A 22,450-nucleotide genomic window follows, 5' to 3' on the forward strand; every position below is an offset into this window, starting at 1 on the left:
AAAAATCGTGTTTTCGTGTTTTCCGGGAACCTATGAACCGGTAAAAGATGAGCATAAGTCTATTCGGTCATTTGTTTGTGTTCTCAATTGCGAACGTTGGCGCTGGGAAAACGTACGTAACGGGAACATATATATATATATATATATATATATATATATAGTGTTACGCTAAAGCTACACGAAGAACGCAGGAAGAGGAGAACGAAGTGGGCGCTGCGGCTCGGTGTCGGCGGCAGAGCTGCCACGGCCCTGTAGCCTTGTGCACGAAGATCTCGTCCTCCGCACAACGGCACACACGCACCACCACCACGCCAGCCAGCGCCGCAGCCGCAAGCTTCGCCCCGAGTACCAACCTACCCCTCCGGAAAATCGCGTCAGCGGCAAGCCCGTTGAGCCGCACGGACAGCTGTCTCTTGAAAGGCGACGCCTGGCTCAGGCTGCCCCGGAAGGAACCCTGCCTCTGCAGCAGCGTCACTGTCGCGTGCGGCCACTCGACCGCGCCGACGCCGAGCCGCTGCAAAGACAAGCGCACTTCGTTCTCCTCCTCCTCCGGTCTTCCTGTAGCTTTAGCGTAACAACATATAGTCATATCATAAGAAGCCAACACTCACACCAAGGTCAACGTTGGGGAAATTACTGGTGCTTAATAAATGGAATAAAGAAACGATAAATTAGTGGAAATTAAAGTGGACGAAGAAACAACTTGCCGCAGGTGGGGAACGATCCCACAGATTTCGCAGAACTAACCCCGCGAGTTAACCCTTCACCCAGAAAAGTCCCGTACTCGTGACGCCTGCGGGAGAAAGACGTTCCACATCCGCCGCCAAGGTTCGTGAGTGGTGGCGCTGGTTAACACGCCCAGGGTTAGTTCTATTGGTAACACATACATACCCCAGAATGTAGCTCAATTGTAGCTCAATGTAGCCCCGGCGGTAGCTCAATTAGTAGAGCATCGCACGCGTAATGCGAAGACGTGGGATCGTTCCCCACCTGCGGCAAGTTCTTTCTTCATCCACTTTCACTTACATTAATTTATAATTTCTTTATTTCAATGAGTACAAGTAATCTCCCTTGTGTTGTCTTTGGTGTCTTTGTTCGCTTCTTACGATTTATTTAATAAAAATCGGGCCCCTCGGTTAACGCCCTTTCTTCTCGTTCATATATACAGGTATATATAAAACTAAAAACAAAAAGGCGCACAACCCTACATCTTCAATGCATAATATATATATACAGCGCTTCTTATTCCAAAGAAGGGAACGCCCCAGCTCACGCGCGAAGTAGAACAGGGAAGATGATGATCGCTATGTACAAATGAAACGACGAAGTACGTTAATAGTGCTTACACCAACTGCCCCCCATCATGGAAGCAGCCAGCCTGGCCGCAGATTAGAGATTACCTAAACGGGGAGTGAAGGGCTTCATCCATGAGACGCGAACAATTTAGGCATTCCGGCGGCGCCGGTCAGTCACGGTGTGTCTGGGCGGACGAGATAGTTCATTGCAGATGTTTGCTGCACAACGGTGTATGGGTAGCGTTGAAGGAACTTCTCACAGAGGCCTGCAGTGCGGACTGGAGTCCAAAGCAGGACTTGGTCTCCATGGTGAAAACGGAGGTCCCGGCGTTTGTTGTCCCAGCGACATTTGTGCTCAGCTTGGGTAGCTTCTGCCCTTTGCCGGGCGATTTGACGGCAATGTGCAACTCGGGCAGCAAAATCTTCTGGAAGGGACGCGTTAGGCGAAGAACGCGCTAAAAGGAATTCTCTGTCGAATATGGTGGAAAGAGATCGTCCATACACAAGGAAGAAAGGGCTGTACCCGGTACACTGTAAAATAATTTACACCCTGAAAAGTGAAAAAGGGTGTAAATGTGTCTATAACTCACACCCATCGGGTGTCCGTTATATAGATAACACCCTAAGGGGGTCAGTTATAGACACATTTACACCCTTTTTCACCTTTCAGGGTGTAAATTATATTACAGTGTAGTCCGTTGAATAGCAGTATTATATGCAAATGTCACAAAAGGAAAAATTTTATCCCAGACAGTCTGGTCAGGACGGATCTAGATGGAAATAATTTGAGACAGCGTACGGTGGAAGCGCTCAGTAAGGCCATTGGTTTGCGGATGATAGGTTGAAGTAGATTTGTGAACGGTATCAGCGGCCCGAAGAACTTCCTCGAGAACTTGGGAAATGAACGCCTCGCCACGGTCACTGAGAAGAACGCGAGGAGCCCCGTGGCGCAAGACGATGGAGCGCAAGAAAAAGTCGGCGACCTCAGAAGCGGTACCGGATCGCAGAGGGGCAGTCTCGGCATATTTTGGTAAATGGTCGACCGAAGTGAAAATCCAACGGTGACCGGAGGGTGTCAACGGCAAGGGACCATATAAATCAATACCAACAAATTCAAAAGGTACGTCCGGTCAAGGGAGAGGTTGTAGTAAACTGGCAGGAGGGGATGTCGAGCGTTTGCGGTGCTGACATGACGCACAAGAGGCAATGTATTTGGCCACCGTTGTGGATAGGCCAGGCCAGAGCAGCGGGTCTTGATGCGGTCGTAAGCCTTGTGGAAGCCTAAGTGGCCAGCCGATATATCGTCGTAAGGTGCCTCTCATACTCGCAGGCGAAGGCAGCGAGGTAGAACTGGTACCCACCGGTGACCTGTTGGGTGGCAAACGTAGCGGTGCAGCACGCCACCTTGAAGGCGGAATTGTCGAAGTTGGCGTCACAAGCGGCTGTTGGGTGGTTCGGCGAACCCACTAAGGCGATCCATGAGTTCGAAAGTAGGAGTCGGCCCACTGAAGCAAGACGAAATCATAGCGTGATGGAAGCGTAAGTTGGTCCAGGGGCGTTATCGAGAGCTGGTGTGAGGCAGGCGTAGCATCGGAACGACGTGGTGGGGAAGGCGACGGCGCGTTACCGGTAGAGAGCGAGAGCGAGAAGGGGCAGCGAGACAATGCGTCTGCATCATGATGATTTTTTCCAGACTTGTACGTTACTGTAACGTTATATTCATGTAAGCGGAGTATCCAACGTCCTAAGCGTCCTGACATGTTTTTCATTGACGACAGCCAACACAGAGCATGATGGTCGGCGACGATGGTGAAGTGGCGGCCGTAAAGGTATGGGCGAAATTTCTGAATCGGCCTAACGATAACCAGGCACTCTTGCTCTGTAATGGTGTAGTTCCGCTCAGCTGGAGAAAGTGTTCGGCTGGCACATGCTTTGACTTTCTCTTTAGAGGCTGCATTACGTAGCAGAAGTACTGCGCCAATACCTTGCACGCTTGCGTCAGTATGAAGTATGGTGGGGGCTCGATTATCGAAGTGGCGAAGCACTGGTCCCGAAGTAAGATGTTGCTTAAGAGCTTGAAAAGCCGACTCGCAGTCGTTAGTCCATGTGGAAGAGGCACCCGTAACCAGTAGCTTGTGTTGAGGAGCTGCTATTGCAGCGAAGTTGCGTATAAATCGACGAAAATATGACGCCAAGCCGAGGAAACTGGAGAACAGCACGAATCCTTTAGGGGTCTGGCTGGATGCCATCTTTTGAGACGACGTGGTGCAATACGTTTATTGTCTTGCTTGCAAATTTGCATGTTTTTGTAATGATCTGGAGACCAGCATTTTCAAGGAACTTGAGAACTTCGTCTAATCGATCAAGATGTTGGCTGAAGTCAGACGAAAAGATGACAATATCGTCCAGATAACAGGGGCAGATCTGCCATTTTAGACCACGAAGTACGTTGTCTATCATACGCTCAAATATGGCGGGAGCGTTACAAAGGCCTGAAGGCACCACGTTAATTTCATAAAATCCGTCTGGTGTAGCGAATGCGGTCTTCTCTTTGTTCATCTCGTTCATCGGAATTTGCCAATATCCTGATCGAAGATCAAGGCTGGAGAAATACTCCGCCCCTTGTAGTGTGTCCAAAGCGTCGTCAATTCGAGGTATTGGATATACGTCCTTGCATGTGTTGTTATTGAGCGCTCGATTATCGACGCAGAAGCGAACGGAGCCATCTTTTTTCTTTACCAGAAACACGGGAGAAGCCAATGGGCTAGATGAAGGTCGTATTATCTTCCGCGCAAACATGTCAGCAACCTGTTGTTCAATGACCTTTCGTTCGGACGGCGATACACGATAGAGGCGTCGTCGTATTATAGCGGAACCATCGGTTTCGATGCGGTGTGTAGCCGCAGAAGTTTGGCTCAACACAGAAGAACAGCCATCGAAACCGGCTTTGTGCTTCGCCAAGACCACCAGTAAGGCTTCGGACTGAGCAGCTGTTAGGTCAGAACCAAGAACTGCTGAAGGAAGGGAAGAATCATCCAAACCTGAGGTTGGTGCTGGCGATGAAGAAAAGAAAAGCGTGACTATAGAGATAGGTTGAGTGTCGGCGAGGGTTACTACAGTCATCGCTTTGGGCAGCATCACAGCATCTGGGGTGGTGTTGCAAGCAGACAGAAGGGCGCGGCCACGTGAAAACCGGACGAGACAGGTGGCAAAGAGAATTCCACGAGAAGTACCGCGGGAAGAAGGGGCGACTAGGGCGTCTCCGTCGGCGATCTGAGTGGATGTTACGGCTACAACGCCTTTGTGACCAGGACGCAGGACGTAGTCAACACGTCTCATACATCATCACATACCCCAATGCCGCTCACAAGAGCTTCTACTGCTTTAACTTGACTGGCGGAAGGTCGGCCAACACGGAAGGATGGCCTTCCGCGCACATTTGCCCTCTTCGAATCGCCCAAACTACTCAAAAAGACGTATACGGTTCAGTGCCTCTTCAATAAACGTAGTTTGAAGCATCTTAATTGTTTATTGGTCGTTTTTTTTCAGCAGGAATAAAAATTCCAAGGAAGTTTGTAGTCCGGTACGAACAGACGCCGCGATTTTGTACGAGTAGCGCGACAACAGTTGGCACAACTTTCACGACAGACCCGTCAGACATATTACAGGGATGTCGGTTTGGGTACCGACTTGTGAAGTGTCTACCTACACGCACCTAGCGGGAGAACACCGCAATAGAATTCCGGAGACCACAATTAAGCTAGTCGATCGTCCATATAAACATACATAAACTTGCGGCACAGGCCGCGCCTGCGCTGTGGGGTCCGAAGACACACTAAATCACTTTGTTCAAAAGAAACTGAATGATCAATGCTGTCCTACCGCTGCTTTGAGCGGTTTTGCGATGCCACCGTGCAAGGACGCGCTATTCGTCGGGATTCTTCGACAAGGCAGAGTGTCCTGGCGATTGAACTTACACAGAGAAAACGGTATAGAATGGTGTCAAGGAAGGTCCGTGGCGATCGGGCATAAAGAAGGTAGGAAGGGCTGTAGTCAGTTGTTTCATGCTTCGCTGTTATATACGCATACGTGATGAATGGCATGGCGCCTTCCCTGTTCTTGTGGCCAGCATGTTCAAACAGCGTCCGGTTCATCCGTTAAACAAGGCCGCTGGTCTGTGGACGATGCGGTGTTGAGTGTCGGAAATGTACATAGCACAGACGAAGCAGCTCTTCTACAGCGTGGACGACGAACTGCCTACTGGGGTCTCTTACGACCACGCGAGGTGGGCCATGACGTAGAATAACGAAACGCAGCAAGAAAGCTACGACGCAAGCAGCGGTGGATGAGGGTATTGCTGCTGTTACTGCGTGCTCAGCAAGATGACAAACGAAGACGATCACTTATCGGTTGTTGTTTGGTGACTGTGGAAAAGGGCCAAGGAAATCGATACCGACTTGTTCAAAGTGTGTATGCGGAGGAATCAGTGAGCGGAGGTGGCCTGATGGAGTGGTTGAAGATCGCTTGTCACGTTGGCATTTATCGCAGCTGACCACGTATTGCTTTGTTTTGTGACGCATCTGCGGCCAGTAGAAACACTTCTGGACACGCTGCAGCGTGCGGGCGAATCCCAGATAGCCAGATGTTGCGTCATCGTGCGTGGCACGTCACTTCGATGACTTTCTGGCACAAGGACGAAGCGAGCTCCACTCGCTGAGTAGTTGGTTTGACACAGCAGGCCGTCACGTATAGAAAACCGAACGCTGGTTTCAGGAGTGTGGGCCGGTCTTTTTAGTTGGTACGTTTCGTTACTTAGTCTTTTTTATCCTGCGCTGAGGCTACTGTGATCCTTAAACCACCGTAATATTGGCAACGTTATGAATCTCACCGATAGTACCACCAGGCTTCACAGCGTAAAGTACTGTAGTGCTTTAGGCCTGTGGCTTACCAGGGCCACTGTCACCCACCGCGGTGGCTTAATGGCTATTGTGTTGCGCTGCTAAGCACGAGGGGTCAAATCCCGGTCGGGGTGACCACATTTCAAGGGGGGCGATCAAATGCAACAACGTCCGTGACCCATGCATTGGGGAGCGTTAACATCCCCGGGTGCTTAATGTTAATCCGCAGTCACCCACTACGGCGTGCCTCATAAACAAATCGTGGTTTTTGCATGCCAAACCCTAGAGTTCATAGGACCACTGTAGCACTCTGTTCTTTAGGGCTGCGTTCGAATTCGAGGCGTTTCGAGCAGAACTTTGGCTACCCGCTCACTTCCCTGCCGCAGAAGGATGTAGGTATTGAACTAGGAAAGAGCAGCGCCAACAACGACAATCACGAGCAGGAGACCGATACAGGACAAGCGCCGTCTTGTTAACTGATCACCGGAACGCGAATAGCCATTTACCGAAATTAAACTCACTTCCAGGGCAGTTGTATTTTCTGCGCCTATGGAAGTGCCCGCCGACGAATGTGCCTCGGTACCGTCCTGGTCACGTCATGCCAACGCCGAATATGTCGTCGTCAAGGCTGAACGAGAGTATCTGGCGGTCACTGTTCACTATTGTCGCCATTATATTTACGGCCGCCACCTTTTATTGGTGATAAGCAGTCGCTACGTTGGCTGTACTTCGAGACATCTTTAGCTCGATGGACTGAGCGTTTGCAGAACACGACTTGAATGCGAGTGGCCTCCGTCACGCGCATTCTCACTGTCAACGTGCCCGAGCCCTGATCTATATATTCAGGAACCGGGTAACGCATCAAGCGTACTCGACTGAAGACAAGCTGCTTTGTCCCGCCGGACGTCGGTGCTTCGCTGCTTTGCAGCGACACTTGGCCTGCACGGGAACTCGGCATCTTTTTTTTGTTTTTTAAATACTAAATACCTGCCTCTTGTGCCGTAAAATACCTAAGGAAGCCGAAAACAAGAAAGGGGCTGGCAGATGGAATGGCACACTGTGGTATAAACTTTTTTTAAAACAGGGTTGAAGTACCTCAGACAGGCTGGCCAACGTTTCGATAGGTGGACCTATCTTCGTCAAAGGCGGCCTCGTCATCCTCGGCGTGTTAGTTCTTTGGGTGGACACGAAGAATTTGCCATCGCCGCGCCGACAGCGTCGCCAACATGAGTGGCGCAAATCACTGGTGAGTGAGAAAACGGCTTACGTAAGAAAAAAGAATATCGCATACGGCTTCAGATTAAGACAAACGTCCTTAATATAGACATGAAAAGGCAACACAACCCCATAAAACGCGGGAAACCACAATTTGTTACTGGCGCAATATTATCTAGCTATGTAAGTGCAGCATACTTCCGGGACAAGCCGCCGCACAACGCTTCACGACTCCCGGCTCGGCAAGCGGTGTTGCGACAAAACACTTTCGGTGTGCCTAAAGGAGCCTGCCGTACAGGTTTTCAAGTGCCAGGCAGCGCCCGGGGAAGTTGTCCCGCCGGCAACGCCATTATCGCTGCCCCCTGCATAGTCGGCGATCAGCTGTTGCTACTGGGCATAGAGCGAGCGCTTTTTCAGCGTAGACGTGGCGCCGCGCGTGATGGCATGGCCTCGTGACCAGTGGTCACCGTTCCACCGAGACCCAGCAGACTTCGCCATCACGACTGACTCACCCGGCGGGCTGCGCCTGTGCTACAGCGGTAGACGCTGTAGCGGTCAGCCAGATGGAACACGACCAGCGCGGTTCGATGCCCAACCGTTTCTGCGTCATTAAGTATACTTGTAAATTAATGCAAGTTATCGCAGCAATATTTAGCTGTAAACCAGATGTACCTGATGCTCAGGTATAAACGGCACGTATAAAGCAGCCATTCAAATCCGGCGGACGCACCGCAAGGGAAGACTCCCAAGATTTGGAGGTAGCTACAGGCCTCACAGCAAAATGAAAGGGATTTGTATTTCCGTTACCCGCCAGGAGCGCCTAACATGTGTAGGTATAGCATCGCCGAGGTACAAAGTGTGGGACAGCGAGAAGTCGGTGAAGGTGTTGAACGAGCTGAACATCGGCATCATCACTCCTTGTTACATATACAAAAGGAACGACATGTCATGGCGCACTGTATCTTTGCAAGGCTCAAATTCTTCTAAAGATGGACAAAGATTGTTCTAAATGAGAAAGTGTATAGGAATGATTCCTTTGCTCAATTAGTTACGTCACACTGTCCTGAAGAATGCTTTGTTCACCGCGGAGGAAGTCGGTCGCGCGCGTGTTCGCCTCAGGTGCCGACCGTATGTTGGCACTAGTCCGTCATAGTTACAGGCCCTCAAAACACAGTTTCGTCCTTTAAGTATAGCGACGTGGAGTAGAGGTAGAAGATCAGGTTTCTATGCTCAAGGTCCCAAGTTGGAATCCTCGTACAGGACACTACATTTTCAGGCTTGGAATGGCCCCTGATATAGGTAAAAACAGGTGTCGAGAGCCAGCGGGGCTATAGACCAGAACACGCTAGTCTCGCACCCAGACTAAGCGAACGCATACTCTCGCACCCGGGTTGCCCGGTCGACCGGCGCAATTTTGTACTGGGCTGCCAAAGTGTGTTCGCCGGCGACCAGTAGACATGGCAAGCGCCAGCTCTAGGGCTCCAAAGTGCGGAAATGTGCCCGTTCACACGGATCCAAAGTTGAAGAAGTCATCTGGGCATCATTGTGTCGTGTTTGGATGCCTAAACAACCAGCGGAAAAAGAGCAGGTCGCTTAGCGCTGTTTGCGAAGAGCACAACACACGTAGGGAATCGTGCCGGTGCGGTGTTTTCAGCCTGCGCCGATTTCCATCCGCAACGAAGAATGCCAAGCTGCGCCACCGGTGGATAGCTGCAGTGAATAGGAAGAACTACCAACCCAGTGAAAATGCACGAGTGAGTATTCGATCTGTGTATATTTTGGTGCCACGTTCAACTTTGCGCCCTACGAACGTATACGTGTAACACGCAGGTTTGCTCCGAGCACTTTCTGGGCAACAAGCCTACAGAGCAGAATCCCGCGCCGGTGCTTCGCCTTGGCTATAACAAAAAGGCAAGCCTTTTCGTGTTTTCATTCAGGCAGAGCTCCCGACGGTTAAGCGGAATAGTTGAGTTTGCGGTTAGCGATACTTGCAGTTGGTGCACGGAATGACCATTAAGCGTGAACGACAAGTTGTAGGCCTTGCTGGTGAGCGTTATTGCTAATGAAAGTAAACCGAAGTCTGCTCGTCACGTAGCATGCGTCCACAAAAACGTAAACGACGACTACTCGTCGCCGAAGGTGTTCTTGCAGCGCACCTACCTTTGCGAGCTGGTGTTGCAGGTGTCATTCGTAACGAATTCATTTGAGCCTACCGAGCTTTCAACTGCGTGCGGGCTGTTATGCGGGGCAAAGCGCAAAATATTTCCGTTCATATGGCGAGCAAAATAAGGTGCTTAATTATTCTTGTATATTGTAACAAAATTTTGATCGTTCTCACTAGTTTTTTTTTACTGTTTTCTTTTCTAAGGGAGCGCCAACAATCCGATGGCCTCGCACAAGCGAAACAGGTCTGGTACCAGGTAGCTGCAGTTGGTGGGGCTAATTTCTTGGAATGCAGGTGCGGTTGTTGTCTTGTACCAAAGGGGTCCTGATGATGCAGCTTTAAGTATGGTAATTTTACGTGCCCTGTCATGGTTTGTGCAACTGTACAACACCTGCATCTGTCATGCTCGCCCTGTTATACGGGCTCTGAATGCACATGTAGTTGAACATTATAACTACGGTAGTACCTCATTTTCCAATGAGTGCAGGTTTAGCATCATATGCTGCTTGTTCGAGTGCTGTAGGCTTTTGTTCTGAATGTTGTACTCTTAAGTGGTTGCAGGATACAATTGGCCTGGTGTATTTTCTGTTTCATTTTGAGAGGACTTTATATCTTCGCAACAGTGATGGCATGGGAAAGAACTACAGCCCTTCTTACTATAACATCTATTTTGTTTTCAATGTGCAGGTGGTGAAGGGCAGGCGTCTGCTAACCAGGCAGTCAAACGACCTCGCCAGTTGGTTGCCAAACGCGGCCAACCCAGTAGAGACCTTGACAAACAAGACCAAACTGAAAGTGCAGATGACAGTGTTCTGCGTGCTTTCATAATATATGGCACCAACACAGTGCTGTAAATTCCTTCACTGATTACGTGCCAAAAAGCTCACACGTATTCTAGCATATAGCGCGCGGTTTGTACAAACGTAATAGCGTACCTACCCGATGTATTCGCTTCTGCAGTCTGCACAGCACGCAGTGCGGCCATTGCGGACTTGCATGAGGTCTTGAAGTTTGATTGAATCCAGACAGCGAAAATGACAGGTTAGAAAAAACGCGAAACACGCCTTCCGCCCAGCTAAAAAGCCCAAGTTTCACTTTCGCGCCGGGTCGCATCTCCCGGCGTGTCAGCCCAGGCCTGCTACTTCGCGGCGCTTGGGATAGATGGCGCGACCGGCGCTCATCAATATGGCGGCGCCCTTTGAATTCACGGTGTTCTGGTGTATAGGTGCAACCAAATTGGGAAGGCCCCCTAAGACACTCCCTCAACAGAACAGGACTTCCTGGTGCAGTATTTGGCCACAGCCACCCTCATGACTTGCTATTATGCACAGGCCCTCAGTCCTCAGCGGAGCAACTGACAAAGGCAGCGGTGAGACCTGCGACGCAGCAGAGCGTGCCAAGAATGTCTGGACAGGCCGCCACAGTAAACTGGCCAATGCTTTTGAGTGAAGCTAGCTTAGCAGAACTACTTCACATTAAACGTTTTTGCATCTTTATGGGCCTAAAAATGGTCTTTGGTTGCCCCGTGGCTAGCACCCTCGCGTTTAAGGAGTAAAATCAAATCATTGGTGGGGCCAATGAAGTTTTGATGTTTGTAGACTGTGGTATGAATTAATAATAGCTGCGACAGACGGAACGAAAAATGTACTAAACTTTCAGAGTTACTGCTGTCAAATTATCTTGTCAGATATTTTTGTGCACCCAAAGAGATCAGCACTGTCACACAGTTTTCAACCGCGGCTTTTCTTATCGCAAGTGTAGCTAGAGCTCGCTGTCGTGTGCCCTAAAGCAGGGGCGTTGCCCGTGAGACAACCCAACGTCATTAAGGGTACAGCCATGTTTAGAGTGTTGAAAAATTATCAGGCATTGCCAGGGACACCATAGGCCTTGGTGACGTTATAGAACTTATGAGGCTTACACAGCGCTAACTGATGGCCCCGTCTTCTGCTACACAGTGGGGTTAACTAAGTAGCTAACTTGTTAACTAGTTAACTTTTAACTAGTTAACTAGCTAACTGAGAGCCGCGTCGCTCAGCTCTGCGTCTACATAGGCGGCTGGGGTCGAAGGCGGGTGGCGCGCTTATAAAGCGCCCTGGCTTTCGCTAACCTCCGGTCATCCGGCAAGCAATGGAGGTGCGGTTGCTGTTCGTCGAAGTGACGAAGATCCTCCGCCGCCGACGAAGACGCCGAAAAGACCATCTCGACGACATATAAACGAGACGCCGCTATACCGACGACGCCTAGAAGCAAAGAATACGCCGACAAAAGAAGACCTGACGATGCGACGTTCCAACCACAGGTCAACACGACGCAGCCATGATCCGACGCCAGGACCAAACTGCAACGCACGACAAAGAACCGCCGACCTCGACGCGCTTCTCGACGGTCACGCAGTAACCGCCTTAGTGGACACAGGAGCCGACTACTGCGTCATGAGTGGACCCATCGATGCCCAGTAAGAAAGTTAACACAAGGGAATGTCCTCAAAATCGGACCGCTGGAGGACACCTCATAACGCCGACTGGAATCTTCACGCCAAGAATTACCGTTCATGACCGGACTTACCCACCCACCTTCTGTTATCCTCCATTAGTGATCACGAGACGTCATTCTCAACATGAACTTCCTGAACCAACACGGCGCAATCATTGACCTGAAGTCGCAGTCGATAACACTGTCGGAAGATCAAGTGATACCGCCGGAGAGTTCTCGTAGTCACCACGCATTGAGTGTGCTCGAAGATCAAGTGAGCATCGCGCCTCGCTCCAGCATCGTTATTTCCATCAGCATCGAAACACCCGCAGACGTAGGGGGCGTCATCGAGGGTGACCAACGTCTGCTGCTCGACCGTGAAATTTGCGTCGCAAGAGAGATCGCTCGACTGCACGGAGGGAAAATGAAAGTGATGCTAACCAACTTCAGCCAGGAGTTCAAGCACATCAACAAGGGCATGACGAACGCATACATCGAGGAAATTCGGGAAAACAGCAATGCGTTTGTCCTCTCAGATTCTGCCGCATCTACCCCGACGGCCATAGTTCCCGAAGAAGACTTCGACATAAATCCACGTCTGCCCGTGATTAAGCAGCAACAGCTCAGAAGTCTGCTTCGACGATACAAGGAGTGAAGTGACCACCAGTCACAAAAGATCGCATAATAAGCTAAGAGTGCGGTCGACTACTCCACCAGAGCCCTTACCGAGTTTCGACGTGAAGACGTGATGCTATTAGGGAACAAGTCGACAAAATGCTGCGCGACGGCTGTCCAAAAGTTGCCTAAAAGCCCGTAGGCATCTCCTGTAGTCTTGGTCAAGAAAAAGGACGGAACCATAGGTTTCTGCGTCGATTATTGTCGACTGAACAGGGTCACAAAGAAGGACGTATACGCTTTCCACGGATAGACGACGCATTTAATCAGCTCTGCAACGCTAAATACTTCTCGCCGATGGACCTCAAGTCTAGCTACTGCCAAATAGAAGTCGACGAGGAAGATCGCGAAAAGACCGCCTTCATCACTCCAGGCGGCCTCTATGAGTTCAAGGTCATGCCGTTCAGACTGTGCTCGGCGCCTGCAACATTCCAGCGCGTGATGGACATGGTGTTAACAGGATTGTAGTGGCAGACCTGTCTTATTTACTTGAATGACGTCGTCGTCCTTGCCCGAAATTTCGACGACCACCTTAGGCGGCTTGCGACAGTACTAGAGGCCATCAAGTCACCAGGACTCACTATGAAGCCGGAAAAGTGCCTTTCACTTGCGATGAGCTTCTGTTTCTTGGCCATGTCATCAGCAAATATGGAGTCCGCCTCGACCCACAGAAGACAGCTGCCATCGCAAAATTCCCGCAGTCCATCGACAAGAAAACACTGCGTAGGTTCTTGGCCTGTGTGCCTACTACAGGCGCTTTGTCAAGGACTTTTCACACATCGCTGAGCCGCTGACACATCTAACTAGATGTGATGCCGAGTTCAAGTGGGAAACGCCGCAGGCCGACGAATTTCAAGAACAAAAACGACGTATGCAATCGCCACCGGTACTTGCGCACTTCGACGAGGACGCCAACACTGAAATCTACACTGACGCCACTAGCCTAGGCCTCGGTGTCGTCCTAGTCCAGACGAAAGGAGGGCTTGAAAGGATGATAGCTTAGGCTAGCCGGTTGTTGTCGAAAGCGGAAGGCAATTATTCTACGACTGAATAGTAATGCCTTGCCATCATTTGGGATACAGCGAAATTCCGCCTTTACCTATTAGACAGGCCATTCAAGGTCGTTAGCGATTATCACGCGTTGTCTTGGCTAGCGAATATAAAGGATCCTTCATGACGGCTGGCGCGGTGGAGCCTCAGACTGCAAGAATATGACATCACTGTAACCTCCAAGTCCGGACGAAAACACTCTAATGCCGACTGCCTATCATGCGCCCCTACTGACCCGCCGCCGGATGAAGACGCCTTTCTTGGAATAATAGGCGTGGAAGACTTCGCTGAACAGCAACGAGAAGACCCGGAGCTAAAAAGCTTCGTCGAGTATTTGGAAAGAAACACCGACGTTTTCATTAGGGCATTTCAGCGAGGATTGTCATCGTTATCGCTGCATAACAACCCACTCGTAAAGAACTTCTCACCAGTCCGCGCCAACTACCTTCTTGTTGTTCCGTCAGCGCTGCGTTCAGAAGTACTGCACGCCCTACATGACGATGCGATGCTGGGCACCTCTGATGTTCCCGCACGCTATCGAGGATACAAGAAAAGTATTACTGGCCGCGCCTGAGCGCCGATGTCGCCCGCTACGTCAAGAGATGTATCGATCAAGAAATGGAGAGATCGACTGCCAGCGAAAGACCACCGACAAGGCCAGTGCGTTTACTACAGCCGATCGAGGTTCCTTGCCGACCTTTTCCGCAGGCCAGAATGGACTTGTTGGGACCCTTTCCGACGTCAACATCCGAAAATAAGTGGACTGTCGTGGCGACGGACTACCTCACCCGCTTTGCTGTAACGAAAGCTCTGCCGAAAGGTAGCGGAGCCGAAGTGGCGAAATTCTTCGTGAGAACATCCTGCTGCGACATGGCGCCCCAGAAGCCCTCTATCACTGAAAAACGAACGGCTCTTACAGCGGAGCTCACCCAAGTCATTCTGCAATACAGCCAGACAAGCCACAGCAGGACAACTGCCTACCACCAGCACACGAATGGTATTACCGAGTTGCTGTATAAGACCCATGCCGACATGCTAGCAATGTACGTCGACGTCGAACACAAGACCTGGGATGCCGTCCTGCCGTACATAACGTTCGCTTACAACACAGATGCCGCCGTTCAAGCTGGTTTACGGCAGGAACCCCATAACGACTCTCGACGTCATTCTGCCGCACGTCACAGACGAAGAGAAGCTTGCCGTCGCCACCGTTCTTCAGCACGCCGAAGAAGCCCGACAGCTCACCCGCCTACGGATCAAGAACCAGCAGCGTATCGACAGCCGACACTACAACCTCCGACGACGCTTCGTCGAGTACGAGCCCGGTGACCGTGTTTGGGTTTGGACCCCGATACGCCGACGAGGACTGAATGAGAAACTATTGCAACGCTATTTCGGACCCTACAAGGTCATTCGACGTATTGCTCACTCGATTGAGGTCGTACCAGACAGCTAACACAGCGGCGCCACTCACGACCTGAAATAGTCCACGTTGTGCGATTTAAGCCATTCTACTAGCGCTAATGAACTTTGGGACTTTGCGTAGCTGACCGTTGGACATTATTTTTCGGACTGTGCTACTTTGGACTTTCCTTCTTTGTTCTTTTGTTACTGTTTAATAAGTATTCCTTTGTTTTTTCGCTCTCCTTTTAGGTTTGTGGCATCGGGACGATGCTTCTACAGCGAAGCTGTTACCTCTACCGTCCAAGGAAATTTTCGAGTTGTTCTGATAAGAAAAAAATCTTCCCATACGTATGCCGATCCCGAAGATAGTGCAATGCCGGGCCGACCCGCGGCGGAAGTGAAGCAGGCGTTAAGCACTCCCTATACGTGGGTCGATGTCATATTTCTTCCCAGAGTGGAAGGGCACTGTGATATTTGAGAGGGGGGCGTTGACACGTGTACAATATATTTTTAGAGTGACTGCTTTTCACCGTCTAACAAATGTTATCGCTCAACGCGGGACGCGCCCACATGTATTGGAAATTTCTCTAATGTTATCAATTGTCCTATCCGCTTTCGCCACCAAACATTGTGTAATCTGATTGCATGTGTGGGTGACGCGAATGGTGTAGAATTTTCTGGAAGACACGTGGGCACCAGGGATCACTCTGGAACGTCCGATGGCTCATGCATAAAAGCTGACGCGCTTGACCCGCTGATCAGATTTCGACAATCACCGACTGCGTTCGCCGCTATCTGCTTTCTGGGCACAGGTTCGCCCAATAAAAGTTAGTTTTGTCATTCACAGTATTGCTACTGTGTTCTTCACCGTCACTACTGCGTGAGAATATCAGTGTTATCGTGCTTTGTATTTTGTCAATTATTCTTATGTTGCACGCATATCCTAAAGTTCATTTCGGCACTGTGCACATTTTACAGATAACACGTGTCGAAATCGCCACACGTACACATGTACTGTACGTCCATTGTGTTACAAATCTGCGTGTGGAACAAATGTGTTTGATTACTGTTCTGTGTTTGCTTATTTTCTATAATTTGTTATTCTAAAGACTGTGAGTGCTGTTACCCGTTTTCTGTGCATATGGGTGGCGGCTCCATCAAGCTGTGATCAGGCAGCTTTCTTCCCGGTCACCTTTTTTCACTGGAAATGTTTTGTTTTGGTGAAAATCAAGTTCTTTGATTGATATATGACCAAAATCTCAAGTGGTCACGTGAAACGCAGCCGAAAGCTGGGCGCGCGGCCATTCCCCTCCACTTGTTGAACTTGAATTTATTCCTTGAAATTGCAAGAAACTTGGAGAAGAGGCAGGGGCGAAATGCAATGACTGCCTCACAGAGGCCTCTGACTCCACACCCTCAACAGCATAACGCGTATAAAACAATACACATTTACTGCAAACAGTCTTTGTAATTAAACGAAAAAGGAGTATTAGTGTTTAAGTTTACAGCCCAAATTCATCAGTAGTTAAGGCAATGGCGCTAACACAGTTATGCGCAGCAAGGTACAATCAACATAAGCCATTCGCACAATAAATATCATGATTTGTCATGATTCCAGTGAAGACACAACCTGAAAACAAAAGTAATTAACAAACGCAGTCTTCGACACGGAATGTCGCAGAACACCTTTCTCTCGCGTAAGCAAGATCTTGTGCTGACCGATTCCACAATATCACGTATTGGTCGCATTAACAGATTATTCACTTGTTCCGCTTTCAGGCGACATGCCGTAATCACGGAGTCAGGAGCTATAAAAAAGCTGTCCTCTCGCCCTAAGAATCAAGGAAAAGAAAGCTTATAGTCAAGCAAGTTTTGCAGCAACAGGTGATCTTGCGCGTTTACGAAACAGAACTAGAAATTGCTCGAGCGTTTTGTATTGTAGCGTGGCCTTCAATAACGATGTCAGCACAGCGTCGGTATCTCAGACACGAAAGAGTGATCAATTAGTGCCGATCTGGTCCCCTGTTTGCCCAAAGCAAGGCAAGCCTGCAGACACACCTGTGCATTAGTTTTGTTTAAATATTTGGCTAATTAAAGGCCGACTACGACGGAATTTCAGATCGTATCGCCAGTAAAAAATGCGCAGGGTCAGTGGCTAGCTGTGAAACGTTTCGCGGGGCCGCTTATGAGATGTGACTTCTCTTAGGACCTGACCAAACACAAGCGCTTCGGGCACGGCTTCGCCTGGTGTGCCAACGGCAGGACCTCGTCAGGAAGGGTGAACGCTCCATGTGTGATTTACCTTGCAGGGCTTGCTCACTGATTTCACGACAGAGCACTTAACCTTACTTCTCCTTGAACCAGTTAAGTAGATCGTTATAGAAAGTGACTTTTCAGCAATACATCTTAACATTCGGTCTATATTAACAAACGTGATAACTTTTCCTGTTTTATTGACAACTTACACTCTAATTTTGATGTGACTTCATTAACTTAAGATATGTCTTTAAAACTAATTTTGTGGAACTTTCAGGATAGCAACACTATGTAACAGTCTTTCCAGGGCTGGCAATGTAGTCATCTATGTGAAACAAGAGCACGAAAATAATATTTTTACTGAATCTTCTGTTATGACAAGCGACTGTGAAACGCTCGCACATTTGGTTGCTGATAAAATTGCATCCTTCCTCTACTCACCACCATAGGAATACAGGACAGCTTTTTTGCTGTTCGGTTCGTTGAATTTTTTTATTCTGATAGCCAATCTGGTACTATCACATGACTTGCGACTTCAACATGAACATTACAGAACTTGGCAATATTAAGCATGAATTCCAGAATGTGATATCTTCTGATGGTTTTGACAATCTATTAATGCCTACAGGGATAACATACTACATTGAATACTATTGACTTATTCATGACTGATATTGCTTCATCTGTAATCTCAGCAAGAACCACCGTACGACTTCAGTGCACGTGATCACTGCGCGATTTTTGCACAGTTTTCTTTCCCATCTCACCATACAGCTTTGAATAAATAAGCGTTTCTTTTCCAATCTATACCTGACTGGTCGCTTTTCATTCTGCGAATTATTTGCTGTTCACTCGGATCTTTTACAAATAATTAACTCTTGCGGCACTGACACTTTGCAATCTGTCCTCGCGAAGATTACCGACTGGTGCAAACCATGGCAAGTGAAAATAAATGTTTTAAACAACTAATGCTATATAGCTTTCATTAGAGCTAATAACCCCAAGTTTTCCTGTTGCTCGATGAACGGTATTATTATTGCGAATGCGCACACAATACTTGGGAATTCATTTATTTTCAATCGTTTCATGGAATCGATGCGATTACTAGCAGCGCCTGCAAGAACCTTGGCTAGATCAGGCTCGGCAAACGAGTCTGCCAAATTATTAGCTTATACGACACTGGTTCGTTCAAAAATGGAGAACGCGTCCTTCATTTGGAATGCGCATCAGTTGTACCTCACCGATAAGCTCGAGTCAGTCCAAAACAAAGCTTCATTAGGGAAAATTATTTCTGAACGTCTAGCACCACTTACATCACATCAATTAGCACCACGTTGAAATATCTCTAAATCGGCCTTCACTAGAAAATCGCAGACTCCCATTTTCCCAAGCTTTGTCGCTGCAGGTCGTCTTCCAGCGCAGGCCACACTAGGCCCTCCCATTGTACCTTCCCGCGCAGCCCGTTCATGGGCGCACTAACATCTCGAGTCACTCGGCCCTCTTTTTCGCAGTACTTCACTGGAATGTGTTACCAAATGAAATCGCATCCGCTCTAAGTGGCGATGAATTCCTGGCAAAACAAACACAATTTTCACGCGCACACATAGGATTCTTTTGCTCATTCGTTCAAGGCGTCATTGTGTTCTTGGGCTCCATTTCTTGTTTTACCTTTTTTCACCATATTGTGATGTTTCTTGCGCACATGACTTTATTTTAGGTAAGCACCGAGTACCTTGTACTACTTAAATTTGTTAATGGTTATCTTCTTCTTTTAATGTAACATGCCGCATCGCCTGCAATGTGTATTTATTTTACCAAGTACTTTACATATGAATTACGCATTCTAAGTAACCGCGATGCTTTTATAACATCCATTTTAATGGTCATATGGTTGTTCAAGGCTTTGGATGTATCATTGTGTTGCTTTTACTTTTTTTTCGCTTGTGTTCTTGCTTTTATTCTAATATGGATTATCTGTTTGACTGCGTGTACCGTTGATTTATTGCAAGATCCCTATGTAACGCCCGTACGGGCTTTTAGGGTATTTGAATAAAAAGAGATTTTATTGCATTGAGGCTAACAGTGCTATCAGTTAGTAATTTTTGCAGACAATTTTCAGTAGATGTTTTCCATGGAAAGCAATAGTCAGTAAATGCAAGCTGCCTGATTCATGGGTAGCACCTATTCAGAAAAAATGAACAAGTCGAGGATGACCAAGTGCTTTTTGTCTACGAATAATCGTGCCGGCTTAAAGTGTACTTAGAGATTATCGTAATGATATCAACTCGGAGCTCAGGAAAGTGAAAGATGCTTATAAAAAGCCACTGTTTCACAGCAACAGGAGCAAAGGCCCGAAGCTTTTTTGGAAAATTTTAAATTAGAATTTCCGGGAGAAAATGCTTAGATAATCTTGTAATCAATGGCGCGCTAACACCTCACCCTTCCATTGCACACAAGTTTAGTGATATTTCTACTAGCTTTAAGCCTACTGATGACGATGACAAAGCTAGCTTCTTAGCTGCACTTCTGGCACACTATTGACTCGTTTAATTATAAATTGACTGATGCTGAAGAAGTATTCAGTGTACTAATTTACTTAAGATCTGCACGCTGCGTTGATTATGACCGACTTCAAATTAAACCAATCATAAGTTTTGGGCTAAAATGTTAGCATCAACATTAAGCAATATCTTTTACCTGTTCTTCAAATCGGGCATATTTTGCTATAGAAATGTAGGTTATGGTTTCCGTATTATTTAAGGGTAGTGACAGACAACTATGGCTTTATCTCTGTCCTTCCTGTATATTCTAAGCGATTGGGAAAGGTGATGCAAAAAAGAATCGATTTTTTTTTAAAGCGCAGTTCATTCATGGAGTTCCAGCTCCGCTTTACCAAGGCACAATCCGCTGGATCAGCGTTGTTATCGCAAAAAGAACCTACTTTAGGCGAAATGGAAGAAAATGGACTAATATTGGCGATATCTGTTAGCTTTCAAAAGGCGTTTGACATGTTCAATGACGAGGCATTATATTGGTTAAGTATATCCTAGAACAAGTTTTCAGCGCCCGCAAGCGCGCTCTCTCCAATTACCCTCCTGTGGATGCAAGTCAGCGCCGCCGTGTCGTCCTGCGTTCGCTGCACTACACTGCACGTACCAACACGCCCGGTTTTACTACCACAGAAGTAACCTTTTTCTTGACTTTCTTTTTGAACACTGATTATTGTATTTCCTGAGATTTTATCTGGCTAGTGTCCTTATACATCTCAAGGTTCCTTTCAAAATGACACGCAAACATAAGTGTATTTTTACGAGAGAAACGAATAAATGGTTCGTTCCGCCATGTAAGAAAAATTAAAGCCAACAAAATGTAGAATACATTATTGCTTACGACTTTAAGTAAGTATGATCCCTCCCGTAGTGTTTATATTTGCCTCCCGCTTCCTCTAATTTACATTCCATTCAAATTATTAAATAATACTGTTTCCTCATAAGCATCTCATTTATTTACATTCGTTCTTGTGTAAGAGTGTGTCACAGATTTTTCCCCCACTAATGCTTCATATTGCGTCTTTGATGGTCGAAATGTCATTGCATGCTGACATAAACAGCGTCCGGGGGCCGCGGCTGTCGCGTGTATGTTCGTACTTGTTTTCTGGGCTTCAGAGGTTCTCAAACCGCTTATGTTTTTGTCCACTGTCCATTCCTTAACAGACTGGGACGAATAAAATGCATTATTTCATATGGAGCCAACAGACAAAGGCCAGGGAAGGCATCGGACAAATTAACACTTCTTTCGAACTGAAATGAAGAAATGGTAAGTAATAAATAAATGTATACATAATAATAGTAGATACACTATCAGTGTATACATGGCAAAACAGACGGTACGATGGCAGCCGCGATCGCACAAGGCCGGACATAAGACGCGTAATGGGCCACATGTGGCTTTGAACATACCACCGAAACGTCTTTTCGTCCACTCGAGTTTTCTACATTTCAGCGAGAAACAACTTCGCCAATGATTTCCCACTGCCTGCCATTGGCTTCGTGTGGTAGCGTCGTCGATCGATGGATTCCCCTTTTCGGGCAGTGCACTTGCACGGCAGCCTCCCCCGAAACATGTTGCGTCTCAAATGCCATGCTTCACGAAAAGCTTGCAAATACTGACGCCTTTGATAAGGAGATTTACGAAAAGGGGACGCCATTACTGCTCGCCAGAAATTACCCGCAACAAGCAAAACAGTGCCTCGTCACGACTTCCTCCGAGGTCAGCCAGCATCCGCGGTTTCTCACAATATGCCTTCGCGGTGGGGGCTGCTGTGTCACTGCTGTGTGGGACCTTAGTCGCGTGCATGTGGTGACTTCGAATCCTCCCCATAGACTGGGCACCTTGAAGGCACGCCTGGCTGGCACCGTTTCGTCTGCCACAATCGTTTATTATCGATGTATAAATGGCGTAAACAGCTGTATTATCTTTCTTACACAAAAATACGTTTTGTTCAATCATGCGGACTTCTATTCGGATGTACATCCGTGTAAGTAAAGGGGAGGGGGGGGGGGGGGGGGGCTAACGTTGCAGGACAGACGACGAGGCGTGCGCTCACCGTGTGACACGTTATTATTTTTCCTGCCTTAAGTATGTACTGTAGGTGAGTAAACTTTAATTAAAGTTACGGGCGAACTTCTTGTAAAGATATTACTTTCAGAAAACTTCATTTAGATATAACCGAGTTTAATGCCAAGTTACGTTCTAAATAAAGCCTCGCACACCCACATAGCGGCATTTCCAAGGCGCCATAGCTCCAGTTAGAGAACTCACATTGACACCGGCGCTATATTTTACGACGCTCTATGGCCCCGACATGCCGAATACCTCGGAGGTCATGTTGTAGGCACTGAGGAAGGACTCGTTCGGGGATTTGCGTCATATCCGCGTCGTCTGCGTAGGTGGGGGCGCTTCAATGTAAACTATTGCATCGGCGACTAATGTGCAAACGCACCTCCAATCGGAGAAGGAGC

General features: G+C 48.1%; 1 protein-coding gene across 6 annotated transcripts in view; it reads right to left on the reverse strand.

Moving 5' to 3' along the window:
* LOC135919922 (gastrula zinc finger protein XlCGF49.1-like) overlaps window positions 1–22,450 on the reverse strand; it is a 53,902-nt gene that overhangs the window by 27,747 nt on the left and 3,705 nt on the right. For 3 of the 6 annotated variants that reach the window (XR_011512598.1, XR_011512599.1, XM_070534936.1), the window contains exon 2: window positions 354–514. The exons of 2 other annotated variants lie outside the window; for them this stretch is intronic. The gene's annotated coding sequence lies outside the window, so the exon portion shown is untranslated. The remainder of the gene's footprint in view (window positions 1–353; window positions 515–22,450) is intronic. One more of the 6 variants, XM_070534935.1, reaches the window with a different exon arrangement.

The sequence above is a fragment of the Dermacentor albipictus genome, chromosome 3 (assembly GCF_038994185.2).
Source record: "Dermacentor albipictus isolate Rhodes 1998 colony chromosome 3, USDA_Dalb.pri_finalv2, whole genome shotgun sequence".
Taxonomy (NCBI): domain Eukaryota; kingdom Metazoa; phylum Arthropoda; class Arachnida; order Ixodida; family Ixodidae; genus Dermacentor; species Dermacentor albipictus.